This window comes from Leucoraja erinacea, chromosome 6, assembly GCF_028641065.1.
Source record: "Leucoraja erinacea ecotype New England chromosome 6, Leri_hhj_1, whole genome shotgun sequence".
Lineage (NCBI taxonomy): Eukaryota > Metazoa > Chordata > Chondrichthyes > Rajiformes > Rajidae > Leucoraja > Leucoraja erinaceus.
In genome coordinates this window covers 10,820,820-10,837,535 of record NC_073382.1, presented here as the reverse complement: position 1 = coordinate 10,837,535, position 16,716 = coordinate 10,820,820, and the positions used below count along the sequence as shown (strand labels likewise).

Genomic DNA, 16,716 nt, shown 5'->3' with positions numbered 1-16,716 from the left:
GTCAGTAACCCCTCCCTTAAACCCAGCCCATGCATTTAGTCCATCTCACCTCAACCTCCCCCCCATGCACTCTTAGTGGCTCTCCGACAGCGCAGCCATTCCTGCCTATTAGGTACCCATTGTGAGAAAGAACACGCAGGCTGGCAAAGTGGAAAATGTCACAGTCTGCCCTCTCCTCATTCTCATCCACTTCACCTCCCAGCACTTTTCCACCGGTCCCTCCTTCTCCTCACCTGCCTGCCTGCCACTCCCCTCTCATCAGCCTAACTCTCCTCACCTGTTGCACTCAGTTGCCACTGGTCAGTTGCCACCTATTAACCCGGTATATAGACTCTCCTCACCATTCACACAGTGCCAGATTGTTCTCAGCATTCATGCAAGACTCTCCAGCGATTTCCTGACTGCCTACATGGATTCGAACCTGCCTGCCCCTGACCATTCCATTCTGTCGTCTTCCCGGATAGCACCTCAGCTTTCTGTCCCCGACCTCCTGGTTTCTGTCTGCCTGGGCTGTTTGGTGTATCCCTGCAACGGCTCCTCGACTACCTGCCTGACTTCGACCCTCCTTTCGTCTGTCCCTCGCTGGTTTGTTTGCATCGTATGTTGGATCTCCTGGTTACCGGATCTTCCGCTACCCTGACTACGTTCCTTCCTGCCCCTCTTCGGAACCCTTGCTCAATCCTGAGCCTCTGTGTGAGTACGGTGTACCCATTCCTGTGTTACTACTCTGTGTTACAGTCTCGTTATAAGATTCATTACCAATTATACCTGCCTGATTCTGTGCTGCTATTGGGTCCAAGCTATACCCGTTACAGAAAAAGGATTTATTAAAGTTTAAAATGTGAATGACTTAAAATATAACAACAATTTAAATGTTAAACTTGATTTATTAAGTTCAGATCTTTCTTGTTGTGTCTCTTGTTGCGTTCTGTTGCTCACTCTCTTTCTGTCTCCATGCTGTTCATAAAAAAAAGAGACAATTTTAATATGGAGAGATTGAGCGGTCAAATTTTAACAAAGACAATCTGAGAATTTACCTCAAAAGTCATCATTCAGAGTACAGGCAGCATATCCAATGACACAGCACTTCGAGCAGAGTGCAGGCAGCATATCCAATGTCACAGCACTTCAAGCAGTGCAGGCAACAAATCCAATGTCACAGCACTTCAAGCAGAGTGCAGGCCAGAAAATTCACACACACACACACACACACACACACCCCACCACACACACACACACCACCACCACCACACACACACACACCTCACACACACACACACCCTCCACCACACACACACACACCTCCACCACACACACACACACACACACACCGTCCATCACACACACACACCATCACACACACACACACACCCTCCACCAAACACACACACCCTCCACCAGGGTGTGAGTGTACACTTACACACTCACACACGCACACATGCATACACACTCTCACACACATATACACTCACACACACACACAAACACACCCTCTGTAAACATGTGCCACAGACAGTGTATGATTTAAACACATCTTTAATGAGCACTAAAAACTTAACAGCATTGAGGACGACGGGTTGTCAGTGCATCCTAGCTGTTCGAACTGGCAGTGCCGGGACCGAGTGTTAGTATAAGTGTTATGGGGTATATAGTATAAGTGGGGTTGGACAGGCTAGATGGGGGTTGGACAGGCTAGATGCAGGAAGATTGTTCCCGATGTTAGGGAAGTCCAGGACAAGGGGTCACAGCTTAAGGATAAGGGGGAAATCCTTTAAAACCGAGATGAGGAGAACTTTTTTCACACAGAGAGTGGTGAATCTCTGGAACTCTCTGCCACAGGGTAGTCACCACATTGGCCCCTTGTGGCCACCACAGAGGGTATGGAGAGAAGGCAGGTACGGGATACTGAGTTGGATGATCACCATGATCATATTAAATGGCGGTGCAGGCTCGAAGGGCCGAATGGCCTACTCCTGCACCTAATTTCTATGTTATAGTGGGGTGGAGTTAGTGATGCTGGCTTATGTGTGATTGGTTCACATGCATGATCAATCTACTCCCTCCACCACATACACACACCCTCCACCACCCACAAATACTCACACACATATACACACACACACACACTCACGCACGCACACACACGCATACACTCTCACACACATATACACTAACACACACACACTCGCATATACACACACACACAGACACTCACACATACACAATCACACACATAGACACTCACACACACATACACTCACACACTCAGACACACACACAGAAACTCACACACAAACACACACTCATACACACATACACTCACACACACTCACTGACTCACACCCACATACACACACTCACACAGACACACACACATACATTCACAAACACATACACTCACACACACACCATATATATGGCAGTAAACCCTCTTGAATTTACTCACATGGCTCAGCGCGGCTCTCCACTTTGGAGCTTCCGCAGTCAGCGGCACTTCTACAATCTGCGCGACCTCTGCACTCACCGGAAATTACGCAATCAGCGCAACCTGTCCACTAAGCGGAAGTCACAAAATGAGCGATGATCTAATAAAGCATTGCAGTTTCAAGTACAGGCAGGGCAGCAGGCCAAACAACTCATTTCATTTTCATTAAGGGCTAACAAATAATTTATTCAAGTACATTGCAGACTCACAGTTCAGTTGATTCCCAGCTTAGAATGAGTCGTGGCCTCTCCCTTGAGATCTTGCAGAGAGACTGAGTCACGTCCAGGCATCTGGGATTTTATAGTCCTGCCCCCCCCCCCCCCCCCCCCCCCCCCCCCCCCCCCCCCCCCAGAAGAGGCGTAACCTTCATCACGGTGATTGACAGGCGAGAGGATCTCAAGGTTTTTTAAACATCATTTTTCATCAATGGGAAAAATCCTCGGGGCCTGATCAGCGGAGGATGTGAGTAAGATGGCCAAAAAATCATAGCGATATATGGTTGCGTTTTTTCTAAAATCAATTTACAGCGCAGACAGTAAGTGGGCAAGATGAGAGGGCTGGTATATACACCCACAGATGCATATCACCGCTTTCTGTCGTTATATATACAGTCCTTGATATAGCAATATATAGATTGTGCTTTTATTTTCTGTTACTCAGGGTTACTACGATCTATCTACATCATCTGACACAGGAGCGAGTGAACGGACCATGATCTGTCAATAGGTATGGACTTGCATATTAAGCATGGGAATCTGACTGCTGGGTAATTGCAATGTCCTGGGGCTCTCTTGTGAACACCTCCTCCTTCTGGAACTACTAGCAGAGAATAGGGAATGGAATATTCATATCTGTGGTCGGCCACCTCTAACAGCATTCCTGCTGTGAAACAGGAAGGATCTGAGAGGGAATTCTTTCACATTGAGCGTGGCTGGAAACTGGAAGATGCTGCCTGAGGAGGCAGTGGCTCTTGCTACATATAAGAAACATTTAGACAAGCTTGCGTTGTGAAGCATAGAAGGTTACAGGCCAAGTGTGGGTAAATCAGACGATGTTTGGGCAGCACGGTGACGCAGCAGTAGAGTTGCTGCCTTATAACGCCAGAGACCTGGGTTCGATCCTGACTATGGTTGTTTGTGTGTATGGAGTTTGTAAGTTCTCCCCGTGACTTGCGTGGGTTTTCTCTTGGATTTCAGGTTCCCCCCCACACTCCAAAGACATACAGGTTTGTAGGTTAATCGGCTTTGTGTAATTGTAAATTGTCCCTAGTGTGTGTAGGATAGTGTGAGTGTGAGGGGATTGCCAGTAGGCATGGACTCGGTGGGCTGCACTGTATCTCTAAACTGTACTAGACTAAAGTCTAGGTAAGTACAATGGCTAGCATGGACATGGTGGGCCGAAGGGCATGTTTGTGCTACATGACACTTTGATTCTGCACTTTATCAGAAGAGATTTTTCCTGTAAATACACCAGGCGATCTGAATATTAAAGTAGCAAGTGGAATATAAATAGAGTCCAGCTCATTTCACTCCTCCCTTCATGTGAATTGAACAACTTTTAACTCAAAGCTATCTAATTACTTTAAAACCATGTTTTTGCTGCACATAGCTAGAGAACATGGCTACATGTCTGTTGTTCTGCTGCAGGGAGAACGTACAAACTCTGGACAGACAGCACCCGAGATCAGTATCAACCCCGGGCTCTGGCGTTGTATGGAGCAACTCTACTGCTGCGACACTGTGCTTGCAATCACCTTGGGGCTGCTCCCTTCAAACATCTCTACCTTCTGGAAACCACCACTGTGGAATACCGAGTGAAATCCATATCTGCAGCCTGCCAATTCCAGGAGCATTCCTGCATTGTCAAGTCAAGTTTATTCGTCACATACACATAGGAGATGTGCAGAGAAATGAAAAAAAAACACACACAATTTCCGCGGAGCTGCCACGACGGCGACTGGACAGGGCCGTGCCATTTTTTAAACAAATAGGAACATTGGAACAAATAGGCGACATCAAGCGGAGACTCTGTGGACGTTTGGTGAACACTTGCACAGTCCACCGAGGCCTACTGGATTGGCCGGTTGTTGACCACTTTAACCCCCCTTCCCATTCTGTCCTCTCTGTCCTGGGCCTCCTCCATTGCTAGTGTGAGGCCGCAAACAAATTGGAGGAGCAGCACCTCGTATTTCGCTTGGGCAGCTTACAACTCAGCGGTATGAACATCGAATTGAAGCTGTGACTCTGTGCAGTGTCACTGTGCTGCCCTGTTGATAGACTGTTAGCGTAGTCAGGGGATATGTGGAGAGAAGGCAGGAACGGGGTACTGTTTGGGGATGATCAGCCATGATCACATTGAATGGCGGTGCTGGCTCGAAGGGCCGAATGGCCTACTCCTGCACATGTTGTCTATTGTCTATTGACTGTGCGCCTATGGTGTCGGGCTGGCAGGGGACTGTGCCTTTGAGTGCTGACAGCCTTTCCAGTGTGCTGTGCAGCTAAGTGGCAGGAACAATGAACGCATTCCAGTGGGGATCAGAGAAGATTGAGATTTAATGCATCTTTTTTTTTTGAGTGGGTAGGAAGCTTACACTGTTACAGAGCTTCTCTTCAACATATTTTGTCAACTTTTTGTGCAGGGTGAGTTGGGATAATCCATTTGTATCTCATCCTACCTCCTGACCCGGGAAGTCAGACAGCATCTCTGGTGAACATGGATAGGTGACAATTCGGATCAGGACCCTTCTTCAGATCCATAACGTCACCTATCCATATCCTCCAGAAATGCTGTCTGACCCGCTGAGTTACTCCAGCACTTTGTGCCTGATTTTCCTAGTCACTATTGTTTCATGTTAATTTCTGTTTTAACAAGGGCCACCCGGTCAAGATACAATTTACAATTGAAGATGGAGCTATGGTCTTGGTGCCATTTATGTTATGTTGTGTCGTGGACTTTCTGTGTTTGTGCTTTTTTTAAAATTTTTATTTATTTATTTATTTTTTTAAAATTCAATTTCAATTTTATTTTTAATATGTTTTATTATTTATTTATTATTTATCTATCTATTTTTTTTTTTTATGGTTGTTTTTTTTGTGTTTTTTTTTATGATACTGCCTGTAAGGGAAATTCATTTTGTTGTCTCAAATTGAGACAATGACAATAAATTTGAATACAATACAATACAATCTTGCTTACTTACAATCAGAGGACACAGGTTTAAGGTGAGTGAAGGGAGATTTAAAGGGAATCTGCTTACCTGGGAATCACAACAGGTGGGGTATGGCTGCAATTGTTGATCTGACTTTTGGAAAATAGAGTCATAGTCATAGAATGTAGAAAGGCCCTTCGGTCTAGCATACCCATGCTGGCCAAGATGCGCCATTTTCACTAGTCCTACCTGCTTGCATTTGGCCTATATCCCTCTAAAATGTCCCCATCCATCACCCTGTCCGGATGCCTTTTGTATTGTATTGTATTGTATATCTTTATTGTCATTTCCTGAGTATTCACATACCCAGAGGAAACAAAAAAATGTTGCTCAACCAGTGCCCATTCAGTGTGCATTAAAAATAAATAGAAATAAAAATACATATATCATGAACAAATTAACACTCTACTAAACATCAACAGGTGTTTCCGATCGGCAGCGGCACGACAGTGGCTCTGCTGCAGTGTGTCCAGGTTGGTGGTTGGTGCTCGATACTTTGGCAGGGGGCAAAGTCCGTTTATCAGTCTTATAGCCTGCGGGAAGAAGCTGAGGAGCATCCTGCTGGTTTTGCAGCTAATGCTCCTGTACCTCTTCCCAGATGGCAGGATGGAGAATATGTGATGCGATGGGTGGTAGGGATCTTTGATGATCAAGTCAAGTCAAGTTTATTTGTCACATACACATACGAGATGTGCAGTGAAATGAAAGTGACAATGCTTGCGGACTTTTGTGCAAAAGACAAACAACAAAACAACCAAACAAATTATAAACACAATCATAACACACATATTCTTTTACATAATAAATAATAGAAGGAAAAAGGATGGAGATGGCTCTGCTGATACATCTCTTCCTGTATATGTCCAGCAGGAAAGGGAGTGGAGCACCAATAATCCTGCCTGCGGTCTTCACAATCCTGTCTAGTTGGTGCCGTTCGTACGCCTTGCAGCTCCCGAACCAGGAAGTGATGCCGTAGGTTAATGTGCCTTCGATTGTCCCCCTATAAAAATTTTTAAATAAACTCTAATAAATTTTTAATTGTTGTTATAATTTCTGCCTCAACTACCTCCTCCGGCAGCTCATTCCATGTACCCAACACCCTCAGAATCCCACTAAGTCGTTCTTCACTCGCCTTAAACCTATGTCTGATTCATGATTGCCCTAATGCCGAGGGGGGGGGAGAGAGGGGGCAGAGAGGTAAATGGTAAATGCAGCAGAAAGTTGGAGTTCAGAGGTGCACAGATACTTGGCAATTGCTGCCATATATACCAAGGGGCAAGAACTGCAAGAATAATCCTTGCTAGACCGTGGGTGGGGCACCTCTCTGATCATCGTGTGCCTTTCACAGTCCTGACCAACAGTAACATGTAAGAGTGCCAACAGAGGGCAGTGCCATTCCTCTGAGCTAGTTTGCCTGCAGGTATGTTTGCTGCAGATGGCATTGCTCTGCACCTGGTACCCAGCTGACCCACAGGAAGAACAGGCAGCTTCCCTCGATCACTGACCCTTTAACCATGCCAAGACTCGCCTGGGCCATTGTGGACCTCTCTGACTTTACTCCTGAAGTGTTTATCACCTAACCGCTGAAATGCCACTGGTCCTCACACAATTACAAATGTGTTAAAGAACATAAAAACAGAATATTTATTATAATTTATTATAATATATATATATTTATTAAATGTTAAAAAACAAAATGTTGATAACGTGGTAGAAAATTAATATTTGCAATAATTTATGTTGTAACATTCAAAATCTACAACAGGGATTATTAAAAAAAGAGGTAATATGTTTACACTACATCCAAATGTGGTATGTTTTCATAGGTACAAATGATAATTGATAAATGAACAGCATTTTAGGCAAAACCTGTTCTCATAAAGCATTGAGGATTGATATGACTTGGGCATCACTATAGCTTTCTGTATCTGTGCCATGGGAGCAGAGTAAGCCATGGGCTTCTTTGTCAGGTAACATGGAGAGCCAATGCCCACAATGTTTTAGCACTAACTGTGAACAGCAGTGAACCACAGCTTTACAGTTTGATTAAGATCACCGTCTGCTTCCTACGTTGCTTGATGCAAGGTTACAGGAACTCACCCACTTGTAAAAATAAAATCCTTCGCCGTCATTCCTCAAGAATTGCTGGGGTGGCAGACTGTGAGGAAGGCTGTCAAAGTATACAGATCAGCGATGGAAATAGGTGGGGAAATGGCAGGTGGAGTTTAATCCTGGTTAGTGTGAGACGTTGCACTCTGGGAGGTCGAATGTGAGGGAACCAAATACAATTAGAGGCAAGAGCTTTAACAGCATTGATGTAGGGAGGCCTCTTGGGATCCAAGTACCTAACTCCCTGAAAGTGGCAACACGAGTGGATAGAGTGGTAAAGAAAGCATATGTACTGCTTGTCTTCATTGATTGGGGCATTGAGAATGTCAGAAATTCATGATGAAGCTTTATAGAATTTTAGATTTGCCCGTTTGGAGTATTGTATGCATAGAAACATAGAAAATAGGTGCAGGAGTAGGCCATTCGGCCCTTCGAGCCTGCAGTTCTAGTTGCCCTAATACAGGAAGGGTGTAGATGCTTTAGAAAGGGGGAAAGGTTTACTGAAATGATACCTGGATTAGGAGGCGTTAGCTACAGGGAGTGTTTGGACAGATTCAGATTGTTTTTTACTGGAATGCTGGAGGTTGAGGGGAGATTGGTGCAAACAATGACGAAATGCATAGATAGGGTAGACAGTCAGTATCTTTTTTTCTAGGATGGAAATATCAAATGCTAGAAGGTGTGGCTTTAAGGTGAGATGGCAGAGTTTAAAGACATGCGGGGCAAGTTTTTTTTACACTGAGGGTGGTTGGTTCCTGGAGTGTCTTGCCAGGAGTGGTAGTGGAGGCTGGTATGATAATATCATTTAAGGTACTTTGGATAGGCACATGGTTGAGCAAGGAATGGAGGGTATTGGATCATTTGCAGTCAGGTGATTGTTGGTCTTGGCAATATGTTCAGCACATATATTGTGGGCTGAAGGGCCTGTTCCTGTGCTGTACTATTCTATATTCTAGAGGGTTAATGTTGTACTGCTCAACATTGGGATTAAGCAGAGTTATCCCTGGGCTTGTTTACCAAAAGCTACCCAGAAAATGCTTGAAAGTAGGAACATATTAGGTAATTGGGATTCAGAGCTAGCAATTGCATAATCATGAAAACCATGACATTTCCATAACATTTTATGATGTGGTGAGGCTTAAATTGTGCAGATTATTTCAAATGAAGTTGAAGCAGTTTCCTGTAATTGTTCACTACTAGTCTTATTTTTAATGTGACCATTAGAAATCTGTTCATTGTTATGTCACACTGTACAAAAATTCATTGGCGCTTTGGAATTATTTTCTTTCCATCCATATAAGATTCCTTTACTTGTATTTGTAGAATCAATGGCTTATCCCCAAATGTTTCTCCTGTATTGAGTTATCTACAAGCTACATGTAAGTCTGGCACAGAGGAGAGTGGTTTATCATTTGTCAATTTTGTGCACTGTTTTTGCCTTGAATACAGAAGATTAAGGGATGACTTACTTCATAAAAAGCTTGGGGAATAATGGGGTTAGGAATAGGGAAGAAGGAAGAAATATTTCCCTGGTGTGGTGTTACTTTATCAACAGAACTACAGGATTAAAAGAAAAGTAGAATCTTCTTAAGCAACATATAAGCCTGGTCAAAAAGATCATATCAGTCACTTCAAAGAGCTACTGGTCGAAGTGCTGGTGGTTTTGCCCTAAGCTGTTGATGCAGATCATCAATGCATGGTTTGTTTGTACCGATATACTGTGGCTTGTGAAGCTTTCCTGTTTTTGCAGAGCCACACTTTTAAAAACAGTTGATAAAGTATACTTAATCGATTCGCAAAATCAGAAAATGTCATTATTTCTTTGCATAAACATCAATGGGTAGGTGCTCACTTCCTGGCTTGGTTTAGTAATTTACTATTCTATATACGCAACAAAAAAAAGAAATTGATCCCAGCTGAAAATATCAGGGAAGCTGCATTTTGTCAATTATTTGAAGCTGCAAGTCATTCAGCAAATACAATGTAGCGGGATTCTGAATTTAATAATAGGCAATGATTAAAGTCCACTAACCAGGCTAAGTCTTTACCCAGAGGCAGGCGTATCTGCGAAGCTAATTGAGCTCCTTATGCTTGTCCCTCCAAGCTAGTCAGGCACGCAGATTTCAAAGTCCAGGAATCATGTTCTAAGAAGCTGGAAGCGGCAAACATTAAGAAGAGTTCCTCACACAACCTTGAAAAAATGTATGGCTGCATTATTTTCATGGTAATTGTTTAACGATGTTGCCATATTTGGGATAAGCGTAGATTATTCTGCAAAGATGCATCAGGTTCGTCAACAGAGTACTCCTGCCATTATATCTTTTAATCATTGTCCTATTTAGACCAGGTCTTTATATTTTCTGTTCCTTGTTAAATGCAGTAATTACAGAGGCAATGAGAAACAGGATTGAGGGGGAGCTTGCAAAGTAGACAAACGGGATAAAAGCCATGAGATGTGCTTTAACTCTATCTCGCCAATCAACAGGTCTAAATTTCTACCTCAGAGTTCACAATGTTAACCCCGATGTGAAAAAAAAAACCCTACATCTTGTAACCCTCTAAGATAATGGTGGAGTTTCGGAAAGTCCGTCTGAGAGGGAACAAAATAATTTGGGGCGTCTGGAGTGAATGAAGAAGAATGTGTGTAATTTGGAGAGTCTGGTTTGAATATGGTGCTTGTGGCAGACAAGTGCTTGTTTTCTTTGAAGTTTCACCATACATACTGTACATCTTAAAGTAAATCATCGAATTATAATGCTGAATATTCGAACGAAAACCGATTCAAAGTGATAGGGATGTTGGCTCACCTTTTTGAGTAGACAAACTGGGACGTACAACTGTTAAAGGTTTATCATTAAGCAGATTGATATTTGTAAATATCCTACTACGATCCTGAAATTACATTATTGTTCACATAAAATTCTGTAGTTATCTAATCATTATTCTTGGAAAAGATGCAGCATTTTCAATTTTATTCTTAACCTTATTTTCTTCTTCTTAGGCTGTTCATCAGAATCAAAAGGACCTTGCTTCCACCCCAGTTCTGTTTTCTTAGGGAACTTGGGAGGCCATTGTGGAGACTGTAGACTCTTCCTACAAAAGGAACAGGAGGTGCATGAAGGAACAGGTAAGTTTGTGCATGTTTAGGTGGCACTCTTGTTGAGAACCTTGTAATGTGGTGCCAAGACACCAACCTCTCCCTCAAAAATAGACACAAAATGCTGGAGTAACTCAACGGATCTGGCAGCATTTCTGGAGAAAATGGATAGGTGACGTTTTGGGTCGGGACCCTTCTTCAAATCTCTCCATCAATGCCAGCAAGACAAAGGAAATGGTGATTGACTTCAGGAAGCAAAGCAGTGGAGATGGTCAAAACCTTCAATCTCTAGGTACAAATATCACCAGCAATTTGTCACGGACCAGCCACATCAAAGCTATGGACAAGAAAGCACACCAATGCCTTTACTTCCTTAGAAGGCTTAGGAAGTTTGGCATAATCCCAACACCCTTTCCGACCTCTACAGATGCACCTTAGAAAGCATCTTATCAGGATGTATCACAGCATGGTTTGGGAACTGTTCCATCCAATCTCAGGAAATTGCAGAGAGTTGGGGACATAGCCCAGACCATCATACAAACCAGCCTCCCTTCCATTGACTCATCCATACCACGCTGACTCGGCAAGACCTCGGGCAAGAGCTACTCGCACCCCTAACAGCACCTCATAATCTGCTTGAGTAGTTTACAACAGTTTTCTAAGTAGTATGAACTTTGAATTCTCCAATTTTAGATAATTACCAACTCCCCCCACCCCCATCTCCCCTGTGTCCCATCTAAATTCACACCTGTTTTCCCCTCACCTCCTCTTCCACCTACATTCCTTCTTCTAGCTTCACAATTCACAACTCTTCAATCCTTGTGTCTCACACATTCTGTCCTTTCATCTTGGGCCTTTGTTTAACTGGCTGCCTATCAAAACCCTCGTCACCTGCATCCACCTATTAAGTGCCAAGCTTTGTCCTGCCCCTCCTCTCCCCCGGTTTTCTGCCTCCTCCCTACCAAAATAAGTCTAAAGGAGGCCCCCGACCCGAAACATGACATCCATGTTGGCCAGAGATGCTGCCTGACCTGCTGAGTTGTCTATTGTTACTCCAGCACATTGTCCATCATACATCATTGCCCAATGTCCTCAACATGCTTAAGAAGTACATTAACTTTTTTTGTTGACGCTGTATCTCGCCTTCTCTTTCCCCACAGGCTCCACCTATACTAATAGCCCTGTCCCACGGTACGAGTTTATTCCAAGAGCTCTCCCGAATTTGCCCTGATTCGAAGTCGGAGATTTACGGTAATGGCCACTCGTTGGTACTCGGGGCTCTCGTGGACATTTTTCAACATGTTGAAAAATCTTCACGAGCCTTCCCGTGCTTACCAGCCGTTTGCGAGTCTTCCCAAGTACCTGCCGTTCGCGTAACAAGCCGCTAAGAGACGTCCCCGAGCTATGACGTATCCGCTGCGTTCATTCTCCGTGCTTACCACGAGTTTGTTTTTTTTTAAACTCGGGAGAGCTCATGGAATGAATTTGTACCGTGGGACAGGGCTTTAAGACACCAACTACCATAACATTGTGCTATTTATCTTCCTGAGCTTTCTGACGTCAAGTTGTCCGAGAAACCAATCTCTGTTGCCCATTTGACACCATTCCCAAGCTGATTATAAAACTTCCCTATCACAACTACTCGCCTACTGTACAGAATTCCTGATATCGTTTCATCATCACTGTCAGGGATCTCTCAGTCTTTCAGAATGAAGCTGATCAGCTCCTGCTTCAACAATGATTGTCCTAATTCCTCGATGCTTGCAAACTACTTCCACTTTTTGTGCCTCTTCTGCTGCTTTGAGTTTGTTGGTGCCTCAAAGATTTGTGCCAATTATTTGCACAACTGCGTTTCAATCCTTTTTATTGGGTTCTGCACACATTTCTGTACTAAAAGATGTCCTGAAAACATGTTTTGACATCTAGCAGAATACTGCAGTATCGCTGAATGTTTTAATGCGATCGACGCACACTGCCTTTCTCCTTATATATAGGCAGCATCCTGCGTGCAACTCTGGCTATTTTAGTTCCCTGACTAATATTCATTTCTTAAGTGACTTACAATTTCTTCCATTTAAGGACAGAACCTTATAACTATATAACCATTACAGCACGAAAACAGGCCATCTCGGCCCTACAAATCCGTGCCGAACAACATTTTTCCCTTAGTCCCACCTGCCTGCACTCATACCATAACCCTCCATTCCCTTCTCATCCATATGCCTATCCAATTTATTTTTAAATGATACCAACTGACTACGTGAAGAACCCACCCAGTGCGCAGGCGCGGCATTACGTCAGCAGCGCAACAGCGGCGGCAGCTGGAGCCAGGCTCTCCAGCGGCAGGATAAAGACAAGACCTCAGGTAAGTGAGTCTTTTGTATTACAGAGAGTCGCTAGCATGGCTACCCGCAAGCGACCAACGAAACGGACTGCCTGCCCAACTCCCCCCGAGGAAGGGTCAACATCTGGGCGGCAGCCACTGGCGGCGGAGGAGTTATTTGAACGCTCCCGCACACCCGACGCCGAGCCGCTCCCTGTGCCGCCGACCTCGACGCCCCGCACAGGGAGGAAATCTACCCGTAAAACGGACCGGCCGGTGGTCTCCGACTCGTCGGAGGAACGGGAACGCTCTCCACCGGCTAAACGGGGAGACAGCCGCTTAAGCTGCATGAGGCAGCTCCTCGAGCAGATGCTTGAGGAGGAGATGCAGGCAAGGCATCTCCAGGGAGGACGGGCTGTGGCCTCCTCCAAACCATCACCTCACCCTTCTGTTCCCTCCTTGTTTGAGGTCAGTAAGGGAGGCCAGGACTGGGCTGGCCTATCGCAAGGGCAGGCGGACGACTGCACAAGCATGCCAGGTGAGCTGGAGGAAGAAGAGCTGCTGGGTGTGGTTAGCAGGTATGCGGCGCCCCCGAGGACCGGAAGGATGCTAGAACCAAAAATGGCGGCTAGCATAAACCGGCTCTCCAATAAACCATTACAGGAGAAAGTCCTTCAGGAGGCCCTCGACACATACACGGCGCCTGAGAACTGCGAAGCGCTTCGAGTGAAGACCGTAAACGGCCAGATATGGAGCCAGCTAGGCCAACATATCAGGACACAAGAGCTGAAGATGCAGCGCATCCTGAAGCTCCACACCGCAGCCATCACCGCCTTTGCTCGGTCCACAGAGAACGTGGAGCTCACTACACCTCAACAGGACGTGCTAGCCCTGATGTGCAACACGCATTTTGAAATGAACAACTTGAGGCGTGAAAACATCAGGCCTGCCCTCAACCCCAAATATGCGGGGCTTTGCAAAGCTCCGGCGCCAGAGAAGGAGGCGCTGCTATTTGAGGCCGACTTGGGGAAAAGGCTCAAGGAGCTTGAAGAGGCTGCCAAACCTGTAGGCCTCATGAGGGCAGGACCAGGGCCGAGCAGAGTGAAGACACCCAGTTGGCAGCACGCCTCGGCATCCACCAGCAGATACCGAACTGGTGAAAGCCTGGTGACCGCTTCCCACTACCCCCAGAGCTCTTTTTTAGAGCGGGGCCCAGAGCGGAGCCGTGGGAAGATACGCCGCCCCACCACAGCACCAACAAGGACGCCCTCGAGCCAAACCCATCAACGGAGACGCTCCCAGAAATGAACATGGAGGTAGGTGGGTCTGGTTCCTGTCAACATACACAGACAAAGGGTGTTGTACTAACAGGAGGGCGTTTACGGTTCTTCAAACATGTTTGGTGCTCTATCACTAATAACAAGTTTATACTCAACAGTATTAGAGGATACAAAATTGAATTCAAACCAGGCATAAAACCGCCGGTTCAGCATATACCCCAAAGGGTATTCCTTCCCACAGAATTAGAAAAGGTGGAAGGACAAGCTGAATTAGAAAGGCTCGTGTCCAAAGGAATCATTGAAAGGACCAGACATGAGCCATTGGAATTTGTATCAAATATATTTATCAGAACCAAAAAAGATGGTGGATGTCGCATTATCATTGATTTGACATCACTAAATCAATCTGTTGAGTATCAACATTTCAAAATGGAGACATTTGTCACTGCCAGACAACTGATCTCCAAGGGATACTTCATGGCAAGCATAGACATTAAAGATGCTTACTATTTAGTACCCATTCATAAGGATCATTTTAGATATCTGAAATTTATCTGGATGGGTCAACAATGGCAGTATAGAGCATTACCCAATGGTTTAACGACAGCTCCCAGATTATTCACTAAAATCCTTAAAGTGGCCATGAAAATATTAAGAGAACAAAAACACTTAGTCATGGCTTATTTGGACGATGTTCTCATAATGGGGAGAACCAGGGAACTAGCTGTCGCAGCAGTTTCAGCTACTAAACAGCTCCTTGAAACATTGGGATTTGTTCTACACCCAGATAAATCAATATTGAAGCCAACAACTAACATGGACTATCTAGGCTTCACCATCGACTCTGTCCATATGACTGTCACTCTGCCAAGGGATAAAAAGGCTGCATTAGCGCAAGCATGCAACAATTTAATTACAGAAACACAACCAAGGATCCGGCATGTTGCCAGAGTCATTGGTAGCATAGTTGCAGCATTTCCAGCTGCACAATATGGTCCCTTGCATTATCAAAATTTACAGAGAGCAAGGACATATGCACTACGTCAAAGTAGGGGGCATTATGATCGAACCATGGATTTACCCGCTGAAGCCATATCAGAACTTCAGTGGTGGGTTGATAACATTTGGCACAGTTACAGTCCTATCGCCGTCACTAATCCTAACATAGTCATTACGACGGATGCCAGTGCCTTAGGCTGGGGAGCTACTAACTCTATATCCAGCACAGGTGGCAGATGGACTAATTCAGAGACATCGCTACTACAATCACTAGGCATAAATTATTTGGAGATGCTGGCCGCCTTTTATGGGCTAAAAGCATATGCATCCAATATGCGGCACGTGCATGTCAGGTTAATGATTGACAATACAACGGTGGTGGCTTACATCAAGCACATGGGTGGCATAAAATCAGTATCATGCGACAAATTGGCTAATATAATCTGGCAATGGTGTGTCGAGAGACATATTTGGCTATCAGCTGCCTATTTACCAGGCAAGCTAAACACAGTGGCGGACACCAGGTCACGAAAATTCAATGATAACATCGAATGGATGTTACACCCAAAAATATTTGCAAAAATTGTTAAGCAATATGGTACGCCAGATATAGATTTGTTTGCGTCTAGATTGAATCACCAGTTACCCATGTATGTGGCTTGGGAACCAGACCCAGAGGCAGCAGCGGTAGATGCCTTCACGCTGGATTGGGGAAATTTCTTCTTCTATGCTTTCCCTCCCTTCTGCCTCATCAGCCGGGTACTCCAGAAAATACAGGCAGACTCAGCTTCAGGTATTTTGGTCGTACCCGACTGGCCTACCCAACCATGGTTCCCAGTTTTCCACGACATGGTGGTAGAGTCACCTATGGTTTTTCACAGTCACCCACAATTATTGACTCACCCGGTATCCGGCATAAGTCATCCATGCCATCAAAATTTGAAACTCCTGGTTTGTAGGTTCTAACCAGGCCTTACCAGGGATTGGGGTTATCAGAACGAACAATCACCACCATGTCGGCGTCCCTGCGAGTCTCAACCAAGAAGCAGTACTTGACATATATCAAGAAATGGGAGCAGTACTGCTTGGATGCAGGGACATCATACAAGACAGCCTCGATCACGGACGTGTTGGAATTCCTGGCCCACTTACACCATGACCAAAAGATGAGCTACAGTGCCGTCAATGCAGCACGAAGCGCCCTGTCTGCCTATC

The 16,716-nt window shown here is 45.0% G+C and overlaps 1 long non-coding RNA gene across 1 annotated transcript; it reads right to left on the bottom strand.

Moving 5' to 3' along the window:
* Positions 1 to 872: 872 nt before the first annotated feature.
* LOC129697793 (uncharacterized) lies at positions 873 to 2,758 on the bottom strand. Its single transcript, XR_008723575.1, has 3 exons — positions 2,695 to 2,758; positions 2,447 to 2,555; positions 873 to 957 (listed from the first exon to the last, which is right to left on the bottom strand). It is a non-coding gene; the product is annotated as an uncharacterized LOC129697793 (long non-coding RNA).
* Positions 2,759 to 16,716: the final 13,958 nt, after the last annotated feature.